We start from the raw sequence: 17,594 nt of genomic DNA, 5'->3' as shown, positions 1-17,594 counted from the left end.
GGGCTTCAAAAAAAAAAGGCACTATTCATTCCCATTATAAAGCTTGGAAGAGCCAGGATGTTTTTTTTTTTTTTTTCATTTAACTGATTGTGTTTGGCTAAAAGAAGAAAGTCATATACACCTAGAATGGCTTGAGGGTGAGTAAATTATGGGATAATTTTCATTTTTGGGTGAACTATCCCTTTAAGTATTTTGTTTTATCTAGCATTATTCATTAAGCAATGACATTAGGAATGACATGAGGATGAGAAAAGGATGAATTTTCATTTTTGGCAGAATTAATCCTCAACATCTCACTCTATAAACACCATCTGTTCGGAAACTTCACCTTTCTTCCCAGGTCTTTAAGCATTAACCACTGTCAGCTGTAGGTTCACATGGACTTCATGTGCACCCGAAACTCTGCTCCCCAGAATCTTTTGTAGACTTGCACTCTGGGTGCTTTCATTGTTTTTTTTTTTTTTTATTCTGCCCATTTGAGAACAAGTGCCCTCAGGCTTACAGCAGAACAAACGTTTTCATGTCTGCCAGGGGCAAACCAACACCATCCTGGTTTGAAACTCCCCTACTAACTTACACTTGGAAGCACAAGAAGGGACATGGGCATAAAAGGACACTTTTAAATGTGACTGGTTAATGTTTCGCGAAACCACAGATGTTGAGCTCCCTTTAGGTGTATCAGGAGTGGCTCTGAATAAATAAGTTGGTTCAAATCACAGTCAGTAGTGGTTAATCTACTGTGTGATGCCTCAGGGAATGATGTTTTACAGGTTACACACAAGTTTCCACAGGTGCGGTGTGAAAATTGCATTTAAAGCAAATGCTGCTTTGGTCCACCTGCTTAACCGTTACAAATCCCACTTTTTTTTTTTTGTTTAACAGTGTATTTTGTTATTTGTAGTAATTATAAGCAACTAACCCTAAACCAAATCCTAACCCTAAATACGTTGTTAATTATTACTCAGAACATAAATGTAAAGTGTAACCGATACTTCTTTCAACAACTTAAAAAAAGCAAAAAAATCGTAATTATTCCAACTTTTAAACCGGTATTAAAGGGTTAGTTCACCCAAAAATGAAAATTCTGTCATTTATTACTCACCCTCATGTCGTTCCAAACCTGTAAGTCCTTCATTCATCTTCAGAACACAAATTAAGATATTTTTGATATCATTGACGAATTTTCATCGTTGAATTGAAATCATTTTTTGATATCATTGACAGCAAGATAATTAACACTTTCAATGCCCAGAAAGCTACTAAAGACGTATTTAAAACAGTTCATGTGACTACAGTGGTTCAACCTTAATGTTATGAAGCGACAAGAATACTTTGTGTGCCAAAAAAAACAAAATAATGACTTTATTCAACGATATCTAGTGATTTCAAAACACTGCTTCATGAAGCTTTATGAATCTTTTGTTTCCAATCAGTGGTTCGGAGCGTGTATCAAACTGCCAAAGTCACGTGAACCATTGAAATTTCGAAAAGTTTCGAAACACTTATGACGTAACGAAGCCTCGTTTATTGAAATCATGTGACTTTGGCAGTTTGATTCACGCTCCAAACCACTGATTCGAAACAAAAGATTCATAAAGCTTCATGAAGCAGTGTTTTGAAATGACCCATCACTAGAACTTGTTGAATAAAGTATTTTTTTTGATGCACACCACTGTAAATATAAAAATAAAATAAATAAAAATAAAAATTAAAAATTAAAATTAAATATGTCTTTAGTAGCTTTCTGGGCATTTGAAAGCATTAATTATCTTGCTGTCAATGGAGGCCTCACTGAGCCATCAGATTTTATAAAAAATATCTTAATTTGTGTTCTGAAGATGACTGAAGGTCTTACAGGTGTGGAACGACATGGGACATATATGTCATTAATGTAATGACATTATGTAATTAATGACAGAATTTTCATTTTTGGGTGAACTAACCCTTTAAAAAAAATTTATTAATATACGTACACTTTCAGTTTTCAGTTTAGTTAGTAATCATTCTCTCTTACGTGAGTCGCTTGCATAGTTCTAATGTCAAATTTACGTATACTTTTTCCTTTTTCAAGCGTTTCGCTAACCTGTTAGAAAGTGTTGTAGTTCTCTTGTTTCAGACATTCAGCTCAATTCCCTGTAAAGTCCTCTTGTTAGGATCTGATTAGGGGAGGCTTGATCAAGATCAGCATATAAGGTGACTTTCACACCGAGTCTCAGAGGAGCCTGTCAGCCAGCAGTTATAACGTCCATCTCTGATCTGAGATAGCAGTATCGTCTCCTGCATTCAGATGTAAAAGTGCTAAGAGAGATGGGATCAAAACACCCTGGCTTTTTATTCTGTTCTGTTTTTCTGTGTAGTTTTTGGGTGAATCTCTCAAAAACATGTCAAGGCCATCATGTCCATCCGTCTGTCTATTAAATGTATTAAAGGTGCCATCGAACGTTTTCTTACAAGATGTAATATAAGTCTAAGGTGTCCCCTGAATGTGTATGTGAAGTTTCAGCTCAAAATACCCCATAGATTAATTTTTTTAACTGCCTATTTTGAGGCATAATTAGAAATGTGTCGTTTCATGCTGCGACCCCTTTAAATCGCACGTTCTCCGCCCCCTGCCGAGCTCTCGACTCTATCACTGCAAAAACAAAGTTCACACAGCTAATATAACCCTCAAAATGGATCTTTACAAAGTGTTCGTCATGCAATGTCTAATCACGCAAGTATAGTATTTATTTGGATGTTTACATTTGATTCTGAATGAGTTTGATAGTGCTCCGTGGCTAAAGCTAACATTACACACTGTTGGAGAGATTTATAAAGAATGAAGTTGTGTTTATGAATTATACAGACTGCAAGTGTTTAAAAATGAAAATAGCAACGCTCTCTTGTCTACGTAACTTTAACCACATTTAACAGTACATTAGCAACATGTTAAAGAAACTTTTAGAAAGACAATTCACAAATATCACTAAAAATGTCATGTTATCATGGATCATGTCAGTTATTATTGCTCCATCTGCCATTTTTTGCTATTGTTCTTGCTTGCTTACCTAGTCTGATGATTCAGCTGTGCACGGATCCAGACGTTAATACTGGCTGCCCTTGTCTAATGCCTTCAAAATGGGCTAGCATATGCAAATATTGGGGGCGTACAACCATAACAGTCAGTGTTATGTTGAGATTCGCCTGTTCTTCGGAGGTCTTTTAAACAAATGAGATTTATATAAGGAGGAGGAAACAATGGAGTTTGAGACTCACTGTATGCCATTTCCATGTACTGGACTCTTGTTATTCAACTATGCCAAGGTAAATTCAATTTTCAATTCGATGGCACCTTTAATATAATAATATACTTAAAGGATTAGTTCACTTTCAAATTAAAATTACCCCAAACTTTACTCACCCTCAAACCATCCTAGGTGTATATGACTTTCTTCTTTCTGATGAACATAATCTGAGATATATTAATAAATATCTTGAAGCATCCAAGCTTGCAGTGAGCAGGGGTCACGAGTATGAGCTGAAGAAAGTGCTTCTATCCACATCCATCCATAATAAACGTACTCCACGCGGCTCCGGAGGGTTAATAGAGGCCGTTTGTGATAAAAAAAAAATCCATATTTAACAAGTTATGAAGTAAAATATATAGCTTCCGCGAGGCTGCCTTCCGTATTTAAGTTACGACGAAAGTGTAAAACTGGCATTGTGTCAGTTACACTTTTTCCGTAAGTTGAATACAGAAGTAGTAGGACGTAGCATAAGCGGTTTGAACTGCGAGAGTTTTACATTTTCTTTGTACGTAGAATATGGAAGGCGGTCTAGCGGAAGTTAAATATGTAAAGCTTGGGATCATTTTCATTTGAAAGTGAACTAATCCTTTATTACAGTTTTGTTTTTTGTGCATTTATGCTAAGGAAAATAGAGCGAGAAATGTTAATGTCTCTAATTTTCAAAAAAACTCATTGATCTTAGTGGTTTTAAACATGTGCTTTATTTTATGTATGGAAAATGTAATTTCTAATTTATTAACTCAGAATTTGGGGGTGAAATATGACTTAAATATGTTATTGACAAGTTGTACATCATGTTTATGTACATCACAAATGACAAATCTTGTAGAAATGTGTTCACGCTAGCTTGTTTTTACTACTAAATTGTTTTGTAAAGTGGGACCGGTGTTGCCATGCTAGTTGTTTGCAATCTAATTAAGTGCTTCTAGTCGAATGTTTTGCTCTCAGTGTGGCTTTATTGCTTTATTAAGCAGCAGATTTGATTTTTGAAGGCTTTGTTATTCGACTCTGTTGGTATCTGCAAAATATGCCCACAGTGACGGGTATATTTGTTTGATACTAACAGCCCAATCTCATTCTGTTGACTAAGTAGGCAATTAGAAACTGTCAGTATGCAATGCTAGATTCATCTTTCCTGTGGTATTTCATTTTTGTCTTGTTTATCAGACAAGCGTGTCATTGTAGTTATCAACTGTGCATAAATTGCAAAGGGATTCACTCTTTCCAACCAAAAGGGACAAAACTGACTTCTCTTCCTGTATTTGAGGGCTGCTCTCTTGCTAGACTGTGGCCCCTGAGATTGCTTAAATGTCAAAGGTGCTGAAATATCTGTGATGTTAACATTTCTTTAAGCCATGCAGACTGTTTCTATACAAACCCTATTCAACATACCATTCTGAAACTCATTTTCCTGGAAAGCAAACTTTGTGAGTCAGCTTATATCTCCCAGATGACTAAAGGAAGTGGTTTGGTGATAAATCAGCCAGGATATGTTATCTAGAGGTGTCCTGACAGCAGTTTTCACAGCCTTGCCAACACTTCATAAAAAAATATTAGACTAATCCACGGATGAAAATGGAGAATATGTTTTTTAAAAAAAACTTAAAATTTGTATCATTTTTTCTTGTATAATATTCAAGTATTCATTTCAAGACAGTGGTCTTTTAAATAGCTTTATGATATGTCATTTTGGTGACTTAAAGTGCCCCATTATGCTTTTTTGAATATTACCTTCTTGTCTTCCAAAAGAAAGAACCGATTCTGAACTGCCTGAAACGAGGCGCCAATAATTCCAGTCTTAGTTTCTACACAAACTTATGTAGGTTTGTAACAAATTTGCGTAATGCCCACCATGGTCTTCATTGGCTGCCGGCGAACAACCCTCAAACACTGTAGTTGTAGCTGAGGCCTGGATGAGTTTGGGCCATCTGACCAATCAGAGCAGAGTCGACCAATCACAACAGACTGTTCTATCTGACCAATCAAAGCAGCCTTCCTCTTCAATTGCCTTCAATCACACGGTAAATCACTCTGAAAAGCCACTTGTTTTCCACTTTGGGACATGGTGTAAACTGATATTTTTGAGCATTGGATGCCAGGGAGGAAAATTGTGCCTTTTATTGTAATCTGCTTCCTAAGGGCAGTTTGGGTAGAACTGTTACTGTGCGTTCACAATGCCGCCGGCAAAAGCGTCAAAATTCGCATTGGCTGCCCTGCCAACAACGTTGTACTGTGCTTTCAAACCGCCACCGGCGGGAGGGTCAAAGTAAATGACAAGTTGTGGCAACCAATCGGAATCCTCTCAAGCGAGGAACCACTGAACCACATCATAGCTCATTACCATAAAGTTGACCTGACTTTAACTCTCCTCGACGCTCTCGCCATCCAAGACGCCTTCACCTTCCCCAGCTCCACCTGTATAGATCTGTTATGGGTAATTCATGTACGCTATATTGTAAAGCAGCAGCGTGTCTGGTATGTATTGGCAGTAACAAGTCCCGTACTTGCTCTGCAGCAGCAGCGTAGCAGATCTATTCTGCCAAGACCAAACATATCAACATTGTCATACCCATGATCATGCCAAACACTCCGAGAGTTTTCATGACAAAAATATATTTAGTTTCTACAAAATATACATTTCTTTGTAAAGCTACAATTATAATCTAAAATTTAAGATATACAGTGGCATGAAAAAGTATGCGAACCTGTTGCAGAATCTGTGAAAATGAGAATTATTTTAATAAAATAAGAGGGATAATAAAAAATGCATGTTATTTTTTGTTTAGTACTGTCCTGAGTAAGATATTTTACATAAAATGTGTTTGCATTTAGTTCACAAGACAAAACAATAGCTGAATTTATTAAAATAACCCCATTCATAAGTATGTGAACCATTGATTCTCAATACTGTGTGTGGTTACCTGATGATCCACGACTGTTTTTATGTTTTGTGATGGTTGTTCATGAGTCTCTTGTTTGTCCTGAGCAGTTAAACTGAGCTCTGTTCTTCAGAAAATTCCTCCAGCTCCTGCAGATTCATCAGTTTTCAAGCATTTTTGCATATTTGAACCCTTTCCAGCAGTGACTGAATGATTTTGAGATTCATCTTTTCACACTGAGGACAATTGAGGGACTCAAACTTAGCTATTAAAAAAGGATTAAACATTCACTGATGCTCAAGAACGAAACATGATGCATTAAGAGTCGAGGGGTGAAAACTTTTGAATTCAAATATCAAGGCAAATTGTACTTAATTTTTCTGCCGGGAAACATGCAAGTATCTTCTGTTGGTTCCGAAGGGCAGTACTAAATGAAAAACAATGATATTTAAACAAAATAAGAAAAATTGTGACATCTTCATCCTGTTCAAAAGTTTTCACACCCGACTCTTAATGCATCGTGTTTCCTTCTGGAGCATCAGTGAATGTTTGAACCTTTTTTAATAGTTGTGTTTGAGTCCCTCAATTGTCCTCAGTGTGAAAAGATGAATCTCAAAATCCTACAGTCACTGCTGGAAAGGGTTCAAATATGCAAAAATGCTTGTAAATTGATTAATCTGCAGGAGCTGGAGGATTTTTCTGAAGAACAGAGCTCAGTTTAACTGCTCAGAACAAACAAGGGACTCATGAACAACCATCACAAAACATAAAAACAGTTGTGGTTCATTAGGTAACCACACACAGTATTGAGAATCAATGGTTCACATACTTATTTAAATTCAGCTATTGTTTTGTCTTGTTAACTAAATGCAAACATCTTTTATGTAAAATATCTTACTCAGGACAGTACTAAACAAAAAATAACATGCATTTTTTATTATCCCTCTTATTTTATTAAAATAATTCTCATTTTCTCAGATTCTGCAAGGGGTTCACAAACTTTTTGCCACTGTATGTAGCAAGATTTGTGTTCAGAGAAGGAAGTGGGAACCGGCTAACGTTCAACTTTAATCCAAAAATAAACAAACAACAAAAAACAAAAGTAATATGGCAGCCCCTCATGGACGACTGCTGCATATAAACACAATAAAACATCAACATCTCTCGTCCTTCACTGTAGTCACTCCTCCTTTAATCCTTCTGGATGGTTGTTAGGGTGTTCTGGGTGGTTGCTAGGGTGTTGCTAGCTGGTTACTAGGGAATTATGGGTGGGTGGTTGCTAAGATGGCACCTCCGTGACACTCGAGACCGGTGTGGTGCTCTGTTCCCACGGCTTTTGGCCCCACCCTTTCTTGCCACAGACCCCATCGCACTTTGCAGGCTGGGGGCAGCCATGAGATTGCCCTCTACTAAAAAAAAAAAAAAAAAAAAAATCAACAGCAGAAACCAATGGCAGATAAATCCTGTCCTTCCTTAAAGATCCGTCTCTCTTTTCTCATCCGAGATTAACAGCACCCATTAAGTAATGTTCAGCATTTTGTCCCCTGTCTGTTGTAATCTTGGTGGATGGCTGCTGTTAAATGTAATTAGTTTTGGCTGCTAATAATTGAATGTCTCTCAACAAGGGAGTCACTGACTCGTGGCCACAGAAAGCTTGTTTTAGTGGAAGGATCACTCACTTTCTCAAACTAAATCTGCTGTATATGCTGAGCTTTAAATTCGCTAAGTATATCCAGGAGCTTGAATCTCCCAGATAACGGAATGCTGGGGGTAAGGGTTGTATAGCCCGAGGAACAATTCTTCAGTTTAAAGTTTTCAGTTTCAGTTTTAAGAGATGAACGGGTGAAGAGGTTGAGCAGTCTAGACTACAGCCCTGAGGCGGATAATCAATTGATGATCCTGAACTTGGAGCTTTCAGGTTTACAGAATAGATTTTCTAGGTTTTTTTTTTTTTTATATATCATGATAGCAGTACTCATACTGTTAAACCACAGAACTGTTCTGAGATGTTGCAACTCTCAACCTTATTTTCCCCGTACTCCTGTTCACTAAGTTCATTGACTTTGCCCTTGAGATATGCAGCGACCTTCTTTGGAGGACAATAAAAGCATCATCCATTTATGAACACTCCGCTGTCATTCATCAGCTCACAATGGGACTCAAAAGATGCTTCACATTTATTTTGATCCTTTCATGTGGCCTGATGGTAAAAGAGAGGTTTTTATATTTCTGAATGGGATTTTCTGTTTTATAGCCCTTGGAATAGGTTCTTAAAGTTCACCGTTTTTAGCTTTTGTTTACATTGGTGAAATGGGAGGCTTATTGAAAATGATTTAATGGGTTATAGCTTGAGATTTTATTTCACTGAGACACAGCACAAATAGATGGCAATAATAGTGCTCAAATAAATTTGGGTGGATATGATGGTTGATATTGGTCTTATTTGTCGAGATGAGATCAATGTTTGGCGATGGGAGTAAAAGAAATGAGGTTTTCATTGGGAATGCATTCTAAAAGATTCAATTTAATTGCAGAGTAGAGGTGAATGAGCTGAGGAAATAGAAAACTCAATAATGGTGAATATGTTCTAACTGGAGACGTGCTCAAGTACCTTGAGTATTCAGAAGTGATAGCAGGGATTGAAGAGAATAAGGAATAAGAGTCTTATCTAGTGAAAAGATCAGTCATTTTCTAAAAAAATAAATAAGTTATATACTTTTTAACCACAAATACATGTCTTGCTCTTAACTCTGCAATGCGCCACGCATTACGTAATCATGTTGCAGTGCTTCCCACAGGTTTGAAATATACTTGTGGTGGTAGCCGGGTGAAAAATCCTCCTATTACCCCACGGCACAAAAATGGTCTACTACATGTGACAAACAAATAATGTGTGATATTTATTATTATTATTTTTTTTTAACAGTATTTTAATTTATTGAAATTAATTTTAATTACATATAGCATACTGTTACATTTAATTACATACTAATATTATGCATTATTATGTATTGTAAATTATTCAAAATTATAGCATTTAAATGGTTCTCCTTTTCCTATGTTCTCCTTGCTATGTTATATAGTGTCTCTCTCAGTGAATGGCACACAGATTTTACTAGTAAAATTTAAATAATGAATAATATAACTGTGTCAAATAATGTTCTTAGTCTTTTCTTCCTGTGGAGGAGACTACAATAATTTACTATGAATTAAATTAAAATCAAATTAAATACAATTTATTGTGTAACCAAAATACCAATAATGCCCAGAAGAAGAAGACAAAACTTAGCGTGTGACTTTTAATTATAAACAAGCCTGAAAATCACCGGGACTCTTATTTTGAAATGTCTGTACTATTGCAGGCTGATCTTTCAGATTCTTACAATCGTCTTAAACATATTATATAAAGGCCATAAAGTAGACATTGTCATAATTCATCAACTTGAGTTCATTAGTAATCGCTTGGCAAAAATGTGCGCTTTTCGTTGATTGAGAATCACTTTGAAGCAGTCTGAAGCGCTTTTGCGCGAGCTTGTAGAACGCGCAACAGCGCTGCCTTGTGACTTTGCAACGTGCAGCGCTCTTTGTGAAAACAGTTCTGGCGCACACGTAACGACTAGGTATGAAACGCGTATTTTCCACTAGTAAAAAAAAAAAAAGCATAAATGTCTCCAAATATACTTGGACGGCCGTTAATAAACCTGGGCGGCCCGCCCAAGTAAAGTCTATGTGTGGGAAGCACTGTGTTGGAAAGATTGCACGTGACGTTGGCGGAAGTACCAAGCAAGTGTTTACGAATAAAATAGGGAAAACAACGAGAAAATGAGATGGAGTTTTTCACCCTACCGTGGTACTTCCGTCTACGTCACGCGTGACGCATTGCATATATACGTTTTTATTTATTTATTTTTTATAAAATGATGTTTCACTAGATAAGACCCTTATTCCTCGTCTGGGATCCTTTAGAACTCTTTGAAGCTGCACTGAAACTGCAATTTGGACCTTCAACCTGTTGAACCCCAGTGAAGTCCACTATATGGAGAAAAAAATGGAGAATATTTTCCTCAAAAACCATAATTTCTTTTCGACTGAAGAAAGAAAGACATAAACATCTTGGATGACATGGGGGTGAGTAAATTATCAGGACATTTGAATTCTAAAGTGAACTAATCCTTTAAGGTTGAATAAACTATATTGTCTTTTGTTGGTATGAATTATGGTTTGGTTACTTTTGCCTTAAGTGCAATTGTAGAGAGATGGAACAGCCCATGTTATGTGTCAGGTGTGTGGCGGTCAAGTAGTTGCATTTGCCAGTGTTAGTACATAATTATAGGCATCTAAAGACTTATATGCCTTCAGTTTCTCTTTACTATACACGCTCGGTTTCTCTCTCTGGTAGGTGTAGATGTCAGGCCACTCTTGTCAGATCATCCATCCACTGAGTGAGCATGTAAAAAAAAATAAAATAAATAAAAATTCCAATCTATAGAGATATGCACTGAAACACTGTGTATATCTCCTCATCATGTTGTCTTTTATAAACATCTTCAGGCAGAGTTGTTTGGCTCAGGTTGTTGTTTTGTTGTTGTTTGTGTGATCCGTTTGCCAGTATGAATACAAAGTGTTTTCGTCCCCTGTGGCTAAACCACGGTTTTGAGCAGTAACACTTATTTTACTGCCTGACCTTAGCAAGCATTTGTTATTTTCCTTCCTCAGATGCACAGCTCGGTCTCACCACCTGCTCACATCCCACACAAAAAAATTAGCATTTGCACACTAAGCTTTACAACATTTGCTATAGGTTCAGTGTATTGAAGTTTGCCCCCTCTTACACGTGTCTACAGCAGACACGGCGATTGTCGCTTGCGTTGCAACAGCTAAAATTTCATTGGACGCGGAGCATTTGTCCTTCGTGTCAGTAGATTTGAATTGACAACACAATTAAAGAAAAAAATTATTCTGATTCGAAGAGGAATATTTCATGCCGGACTGCTTTACAAACGAGGGTCAATTCAACGCTGGTTTTGCACAAAAGTCGGCACATGCTAGTCGATGAGTTGAATGAACTCCACAGCAACTACATAAATTTATCCACTAACCGTTCAGAAACATCCAGATGCATTCTATAAGTTGTAACTTCTTCCTGAGTCTCTCCATCAGTGTCCAACTCTGGTTTGAATAATGTAAGGCTGAACACCGTTACTGACAATCGTCATTTTGGCTGCGCGAGATTCTCCGGCTTTGTTGTTGTTGAGATCACACCCAAATAGGGGCAAATTTGACAAGCTATATATGATCTGTGGGGTATTTTGAGCTGAAACTTCACAGACACATTCTGGGGACACCAGAGACTTATATTACATCTTGTAAAAGGGGCATTATAGGTCCCCTTTATGTTGTTAAACTTTTTTACTGATAAAATCATCAGAGCAGCGCTGATAACACTTTTCTGTGCGATTGTGTGTCCGTACTGTATGTGTGTGCGTTTGAGGGAGCGGGAGAAAGAGAGTATGTGCTTTCCATACATAACAAAATGTAATATTGTTGGATTACAAAAACAAAACAAAAAAACATGGAAATAATTTAGTTTTTATCCTATTGTTTACCATATTTATTTGCTTGGACTGTGTCGTTATGGGTTTTGGTTATTTTGCTGTTGTAGGCTGTAAGGACCTTTTGAAATAACTGAAATCATTTGGCGAAGTGATATGGAACTGTAATGCGGTCAGTTCTTGCTTGGAACTACTTTAGCGGTGCGTTTCCCTGAAAATAATTTGTCAACAAATCAGATTCAAGCATTCAACAGCCCTGTAAGTATAAGTAATATTGTATTATCGTTTTTACTGCACTGTCATTATTGAATGAGAACAACAAATTTTAACTGAGTTTACCCTTCGCAAAGACCCGCCCCCCTTAGTTACTTAGTTGTTGCTTTATCCGACAAACCATGGCGCTGTCATGCCACAGAGTTAAAAATACATTGCGGAGCAAAGAGGACACTAACAACACGTCGACAGACAAGACAGAGCAGTGTAATTGTAATTAAACTGTGTAATTTTTAAAGAAATTGGAACAATAAAAAACATTTTGTGGCTCTTTAATGTGTTGTGACAGATTGTTGTAGTGCCTCAGCTCAAGCGGCTCGTGAACCAATCATGTCTTCCTACTAGTTAATTTATAGCATCAAATAAACATGAATGAACATCAGAAGGAATGTTGTTTCAAATGCAGAAAGACGTCAGTACACACCATTTTTCAAGTTCAAATCCACTGAGGTTAATCTTCTAACTCCTGACTGCTTTGTCAGACAAAATGGTGGATTCGACGTTATGATTGGTTAGATCACCTGTCAATCAAACTCCCGGGCGAAGGGTCAATTGAGCTGGATGATGATACTATTATCTTCTGTAGAAATGCTTTATAGCTGAATCAACTCATTCAAATTTTGCTACATCAACACTGTTATTGAACTGATTCGAGCTGAATAACAACACTATTGTCTTAAGTTATTCACACAATGTTTATACCACTCAACAATTACTTATAATTAGAAATAGTTATGATTTTTTTTGTACAAAAAGATGTTTTTGCCTGTGTTTCATTAATGTATTTTTAATTGTTTTTCTCTGAAAAAAGTTGAATTGTTCAGTAAAAGAAAAAAGAAAGAAACAACCAACATCATTGGCGTACAGCAAGTCACAGAGATTCATTGTTTTCTGCCTTGTCGTGCGTGTTTTATATGTCAGCCACTTGGACTTTGTGTGATTAGGCCAACAGCTCCATATAAACCCTCTCAGTCAGTTGACCCTGTGAAGTGATCTTTTTTTTTGTCTGTGTGTGTTGCATGCGGAGCCTCTAGTTGAGTCCTTCAGGAAGAGTATTCGTGGAGAATAATTGGGTGACTGCTGATGAAGTCTAACAGCAGAATTGCCTGTCTGTATGGCCTGTCCTGCTGTTAGGGGTTGTTCCAGACTGCCGAGGCTGAAGGAAAGAACCTCTATTTTTCTTGTCTAGTCTTTTCTCCAGGATGCATTCAGGCTGACAGCGTGATAGACAGGCCAGAGCTGCTCTGTGGGGAATGAAGGGACATCAATTAGCTCACCTCCCACCCCGTCCTCTCCTCTCTCTCTCTCTCTCTCTCTCTCGTAAATGAGCCATTTCAGCCACAGGGAGACAGCGGCAGTAGAAATCCTTCTTTGTCATGGCTGAGGTTTGTGCATTTCACTGGGATTCAGACTGTGGCGCTGTGTTTTAACCCTGTAAAGCCTGGCATATGAAATAATAGTCCGAAAAATAATAATGTTTGAAATGATTTCGTTTATTTAAATTTTAGACAAAAAAAAAAAGGTTTGCATATATGTTTTTTGTTGAGTATCATATTTGATACCCCAGGCTTTTATGGTTCATATAGTATGATAGGAGAATATGGAGCTCATACTTGAGGGAAAAAAACACCTCAACTGAATTCCCCAAAAGCCTGATACTCACATTTTAACATGATTTTTTTTTTTCTAAAAAATGATATATGGATAATTGAGTAAACCTAAGTTTACCTAAGTCATTTTGAAATATTATTAAAAATGTGTACGTTTACTTTTACTTACTAGGAAAGAGATGGATACCACGGCCTGAAGGTGGACATTTTTAGAATTAAACTATTATATGTAGTAGATTTGTACAGCAGGCAATCAGCAAAGTTTTGATCATTTTGATAATTTAGAGTCCTTAGAAATTTTGCATATCAAATATGATACAGTAGTCTTATGATACAGTAAATTTTATGGGGTAAAGGATGGCAAAAAGACTTTTTAAATGGCTGATATCTAAATTTAGCAGACTGTCCTCCAAAAAAAATTACCCTATAGGTCGTTTTTCAAGTACGTTATTACGACCTATATTTACGTTTTAAAGTCACGCGCCCTCTAGCTGGTGTAAAAAATAATGTCGTGTGACGTCTGTCGTCACGAAATGACATATGACTGTCGTTACCAATCAAAATGCGTGGACTACCAATCATTGGGTCTCATTCATGAAACACGAGCAGAACGAATTTTTGTGTAAATCATGTGTAAAGTGGTTCTGGCGTAAATTTTCGGATTCATTAAAATGTTCGTATTTTCCAAATGTTAGTTGGTATGAAAGAAATCTACACCTGCTGCCAGCCACGCGTAAATAGTGCGTTTAACATCCGAACGTTTTAGTCATTAATAAGGCTGCATTTTAATTCACCTTAATAAGGTACATATTTACACAGCATTTTGAAAAAATATTATACATAATAATTACATACATTTTTTCTTTTTACTTTTATTGTGAGAGCCAGTAATAGCATCTGCAAACGGAGCACTTTAATCAAATAATGGATAGATTTCAATACGGTTGGGCAAACTAATGGCCACTTATTTGTTATGGAAATTGTTTCCTATAAAATGTCCAAAATCCTTTGTTTGGTGTCATAATGATGCCCATGTAGTTGTCAGTCGGATTTAATGGGCGGGATTTATGGTAATTGAGAATGAGCGTGCACGCGCGTCCCATTTACGATTGATTTGAATTCATTAACACACACACATTTCACTATCACTTCTGACGTTTACGAAGTATTTGTGAATCAGGAGAAGAGTTTTCGGGAAGGTCTCTTTACGCGCAAATCACTCACATATTTACTTTTTACACCATTTGTCCTATTTCCATTTAGCAAAACTCATCGTTTTATTAATGACTACACCTATCCCACCCCTAAACCTACCCTTAGTGATTTATAGTGCATATACACTTTCTGAGCACATGCGTTTCCTGGGATCGAACCCACGATCGAATGATCACATGATTGCATATTGTTATATATTGCAATGCTCTGCCAATTGAGCTACGCGAAACCCGAAATATGATGCAGATAAAAGGGAACAATGCATTAAAATGAAAGTTAAAAATACACAATATAATTTAATGAAAACAAAATTTTCAAAACTGCTGAAATTAATTATAATTAAACATTTAAAAAAATAAAAAATACTCTTAAAATCACAAAAATCTCAAATCCAAAATCTTGCAAATATAACATGATAATTAGTGAGTGACCAATTAATCAGCCAGTATGTTAAAATGGCAGAAATAACAAGTATTAACAATATCTTTTGGCTGGTTTAGTTCAATATTGTATTGGTGTGATGTCAAACACACTGGTACTTTGCAACCGAGTCAATAATCAATAAATAAAATAAAATGTACCAGTATTTCTACAGGATCAGTAGGGGTCTGCTTCCGAACCCTTTGTCAAGAGAGCATGCGGTGATATGTCTGCATGTATGAATGGCCTAGTGCACTTCTTGACCTTAAATAAACAGATCCGCTCTCCAGTTCTCGCTCTTCCAGTTAATTCAGTTTCCCACTTTTGGAGTTTATGGTTTCCAATACAGCCCAACAAATGCATAAAACAGGCTGCATTATGGTTTCCATGCAGATGCGATTGACATTTCTAACATAAACAACTATGTAAAATTCTAAACACATAATGGATTTTAGGGTTAAGGTTACACCATGTTCTACACAGACATCACATGCTAAAAGTAGTAGAGTGGGCTGGGTTAGTCCGCACAGCAAAAACTTGTTGGGCTAAAGTACTGCTCCACATAAACATTTCACTTCAGGTATGGACTAGGGCTGCACGATTAATCGAAATGAAACCACACGTGATTTGGCAAAGGCGAATATTTAATGTGCAGCTTGTCAGTGAAGCACGGCTCTGTAATCAGTAGTAAATGCTGATCCATCTGGAAGCCAGAGGGCGCAGTTTCGCGCAGAAACTCCAAATATGCCCCACAAAAGTAAGATAACGCATGTTGTTCCAGGAAATCCCTTTAGGCATCATACTATCACTTTAGCTTAATAAACAGAACACTGAAATGCTTTGATTGATTAAATATGACTAATAAACACTCGACTACGACAGTATATAAGCCGCGTTTCAACCGAAATTACCCAGGAACTTTTTTCCCAGGAACTTTTTCCCCCAAACCTTTTGCTACCTACCTTTCCATAGCGGTCTAAAGTACCATGAAGATAGTCCAGTGACGTAGGACTGCGTGCGACTTTCTAGTTCCCGCTGGATTTCGTCCTCCGCATACATGCTTAATAAAGCCTGAACCTCGTCGTAAGTTCATTGTTCATATTTTTTAAACTTATTGTTGATTCGAAATGCAAACAACTCTCACTGCACATACCCCAACAGACTTTAAAAAACAATGGTTGAAATAAAATTCTGCGTGAACTCAACCAATCAGCATCCAAGTCCCACCCCCGGAAGTTCAGAAACTTTCAAAAAGTACTACCTCGTGAGCAGGGACTTTCTGAGGGGGAATTTTTTACTCGTAACTTCATTTAGACCCTGGTTCATGCAGTCGAAACACACCGAGTTTGGAGTAAAAACATGTTAATTAATGTTCTCCTTTGTTGGACATGAGTTTCATAAATGATTCTCGTGTTTGGAAAGACATTTGCTTTTTCAAATGGACGTTATAAGCGACTCGAACTCACAGTGATTTCAGATGGAGCAGCATTTACTACAGCATTTTTCACAGAGCCGTGCTTCACTGACAAGCTGCGCATAAAAAAAAACAAAACACAGCCATTGCGATTTCATAATCGGACTAAGCCAGATCGGTTTAAGCGCAATTTAATTCCGATTAATCATGCAGCCGTAGTGTGGACAGAAAAAATATTTGTCGCTGGTATCTTTTTTTTTTTTACAATGCAGCTGGTTAGGACCAGCCCCCTAATTGGGTCTTGAACAATGTTTTTTTATCTAGGTTTGGTCAGTGGTAGGGTTTGAACCAGAAATCTTCCAATTACCAGCCTTGAGCATTAAACACTTCCTCCATAAGGTAGACCAGTCTCAACAAAGGAGGATTACAGAGCTGAGATTTGAGAAATTTAGAGGATTTGCAAACCTTTGCTTCCAATAATCTGATCTAGTAAACATTGGTTGGTTGCGGTCTCTGATAGTCTGGTCTGTAGATATGGCTCAGGTTCCTCCTTCAGTGTAATTCGACCCCTTACTTGTCCACCATGTAAAAATTATATTGCCTTGAAAAGCAATACCACATCTCTACTCAACAAGCTGCACAATTTGAGATATCAATCATGTCTGCAGCGCAAACAAAGTTAGGTTACTGTACGTGCTGTAGGTTAATACTTGGGGGTCAGAAGTTTTTTGATACCGCTAACCTTGAGTATGAGCAATAGAGATGCTTCCCTGGGTAAACACCACTAAAATTGAATGTGAGGTGGAGAGAGATCATCGGGCATAACAGTGCCAGTTTTGTGTGGCAGTGAGGGCAAGAGCTGACGAATGCACAGGGGAAGGACAAATTGTACTGGGCTTTATTCCATTAGAGAGAGAGAGAGATGAAGTGTTTGTATGAAGTAA

General features: G+C 37.2%; 1 protein-coding gene across 1 annotated transcript in view; it reads left to right on the top strand.

The window, feature by feature from the left end:
* Positions 1–17,594, top strand: part of b4galnt4a (beta-1,4-N-acetyl-galactosaminyl transferase 4a) — a 210,974-nt gene that overhangs the window by 13,952 nt on the left and 179,428 nt on the right. The gene's annotated exons all lie outside the window — the stretch shown is intronic.

Source organism: Chanodichthys erythropterus, chromosome 24, assembly GCF_024489055.1.
Source record: "Chanodichthys erythropterus isolate Z2021 chromosome 24, ASM2448905v1, whole genome shotgun sequence".
Classification (NCBI taxonomy): domain Eukaryota; kingdom Metazoa; phylum Chordata; class Actinopteri; order Cypriniformes; family Xenocyprididae; genus Chanodichthys; species Chanodichthys erythropterus.
Note: the sequence above shows the minus strand (reverse complement) of the source record. Positions and strands in the feature narration are given on the sequence as shown.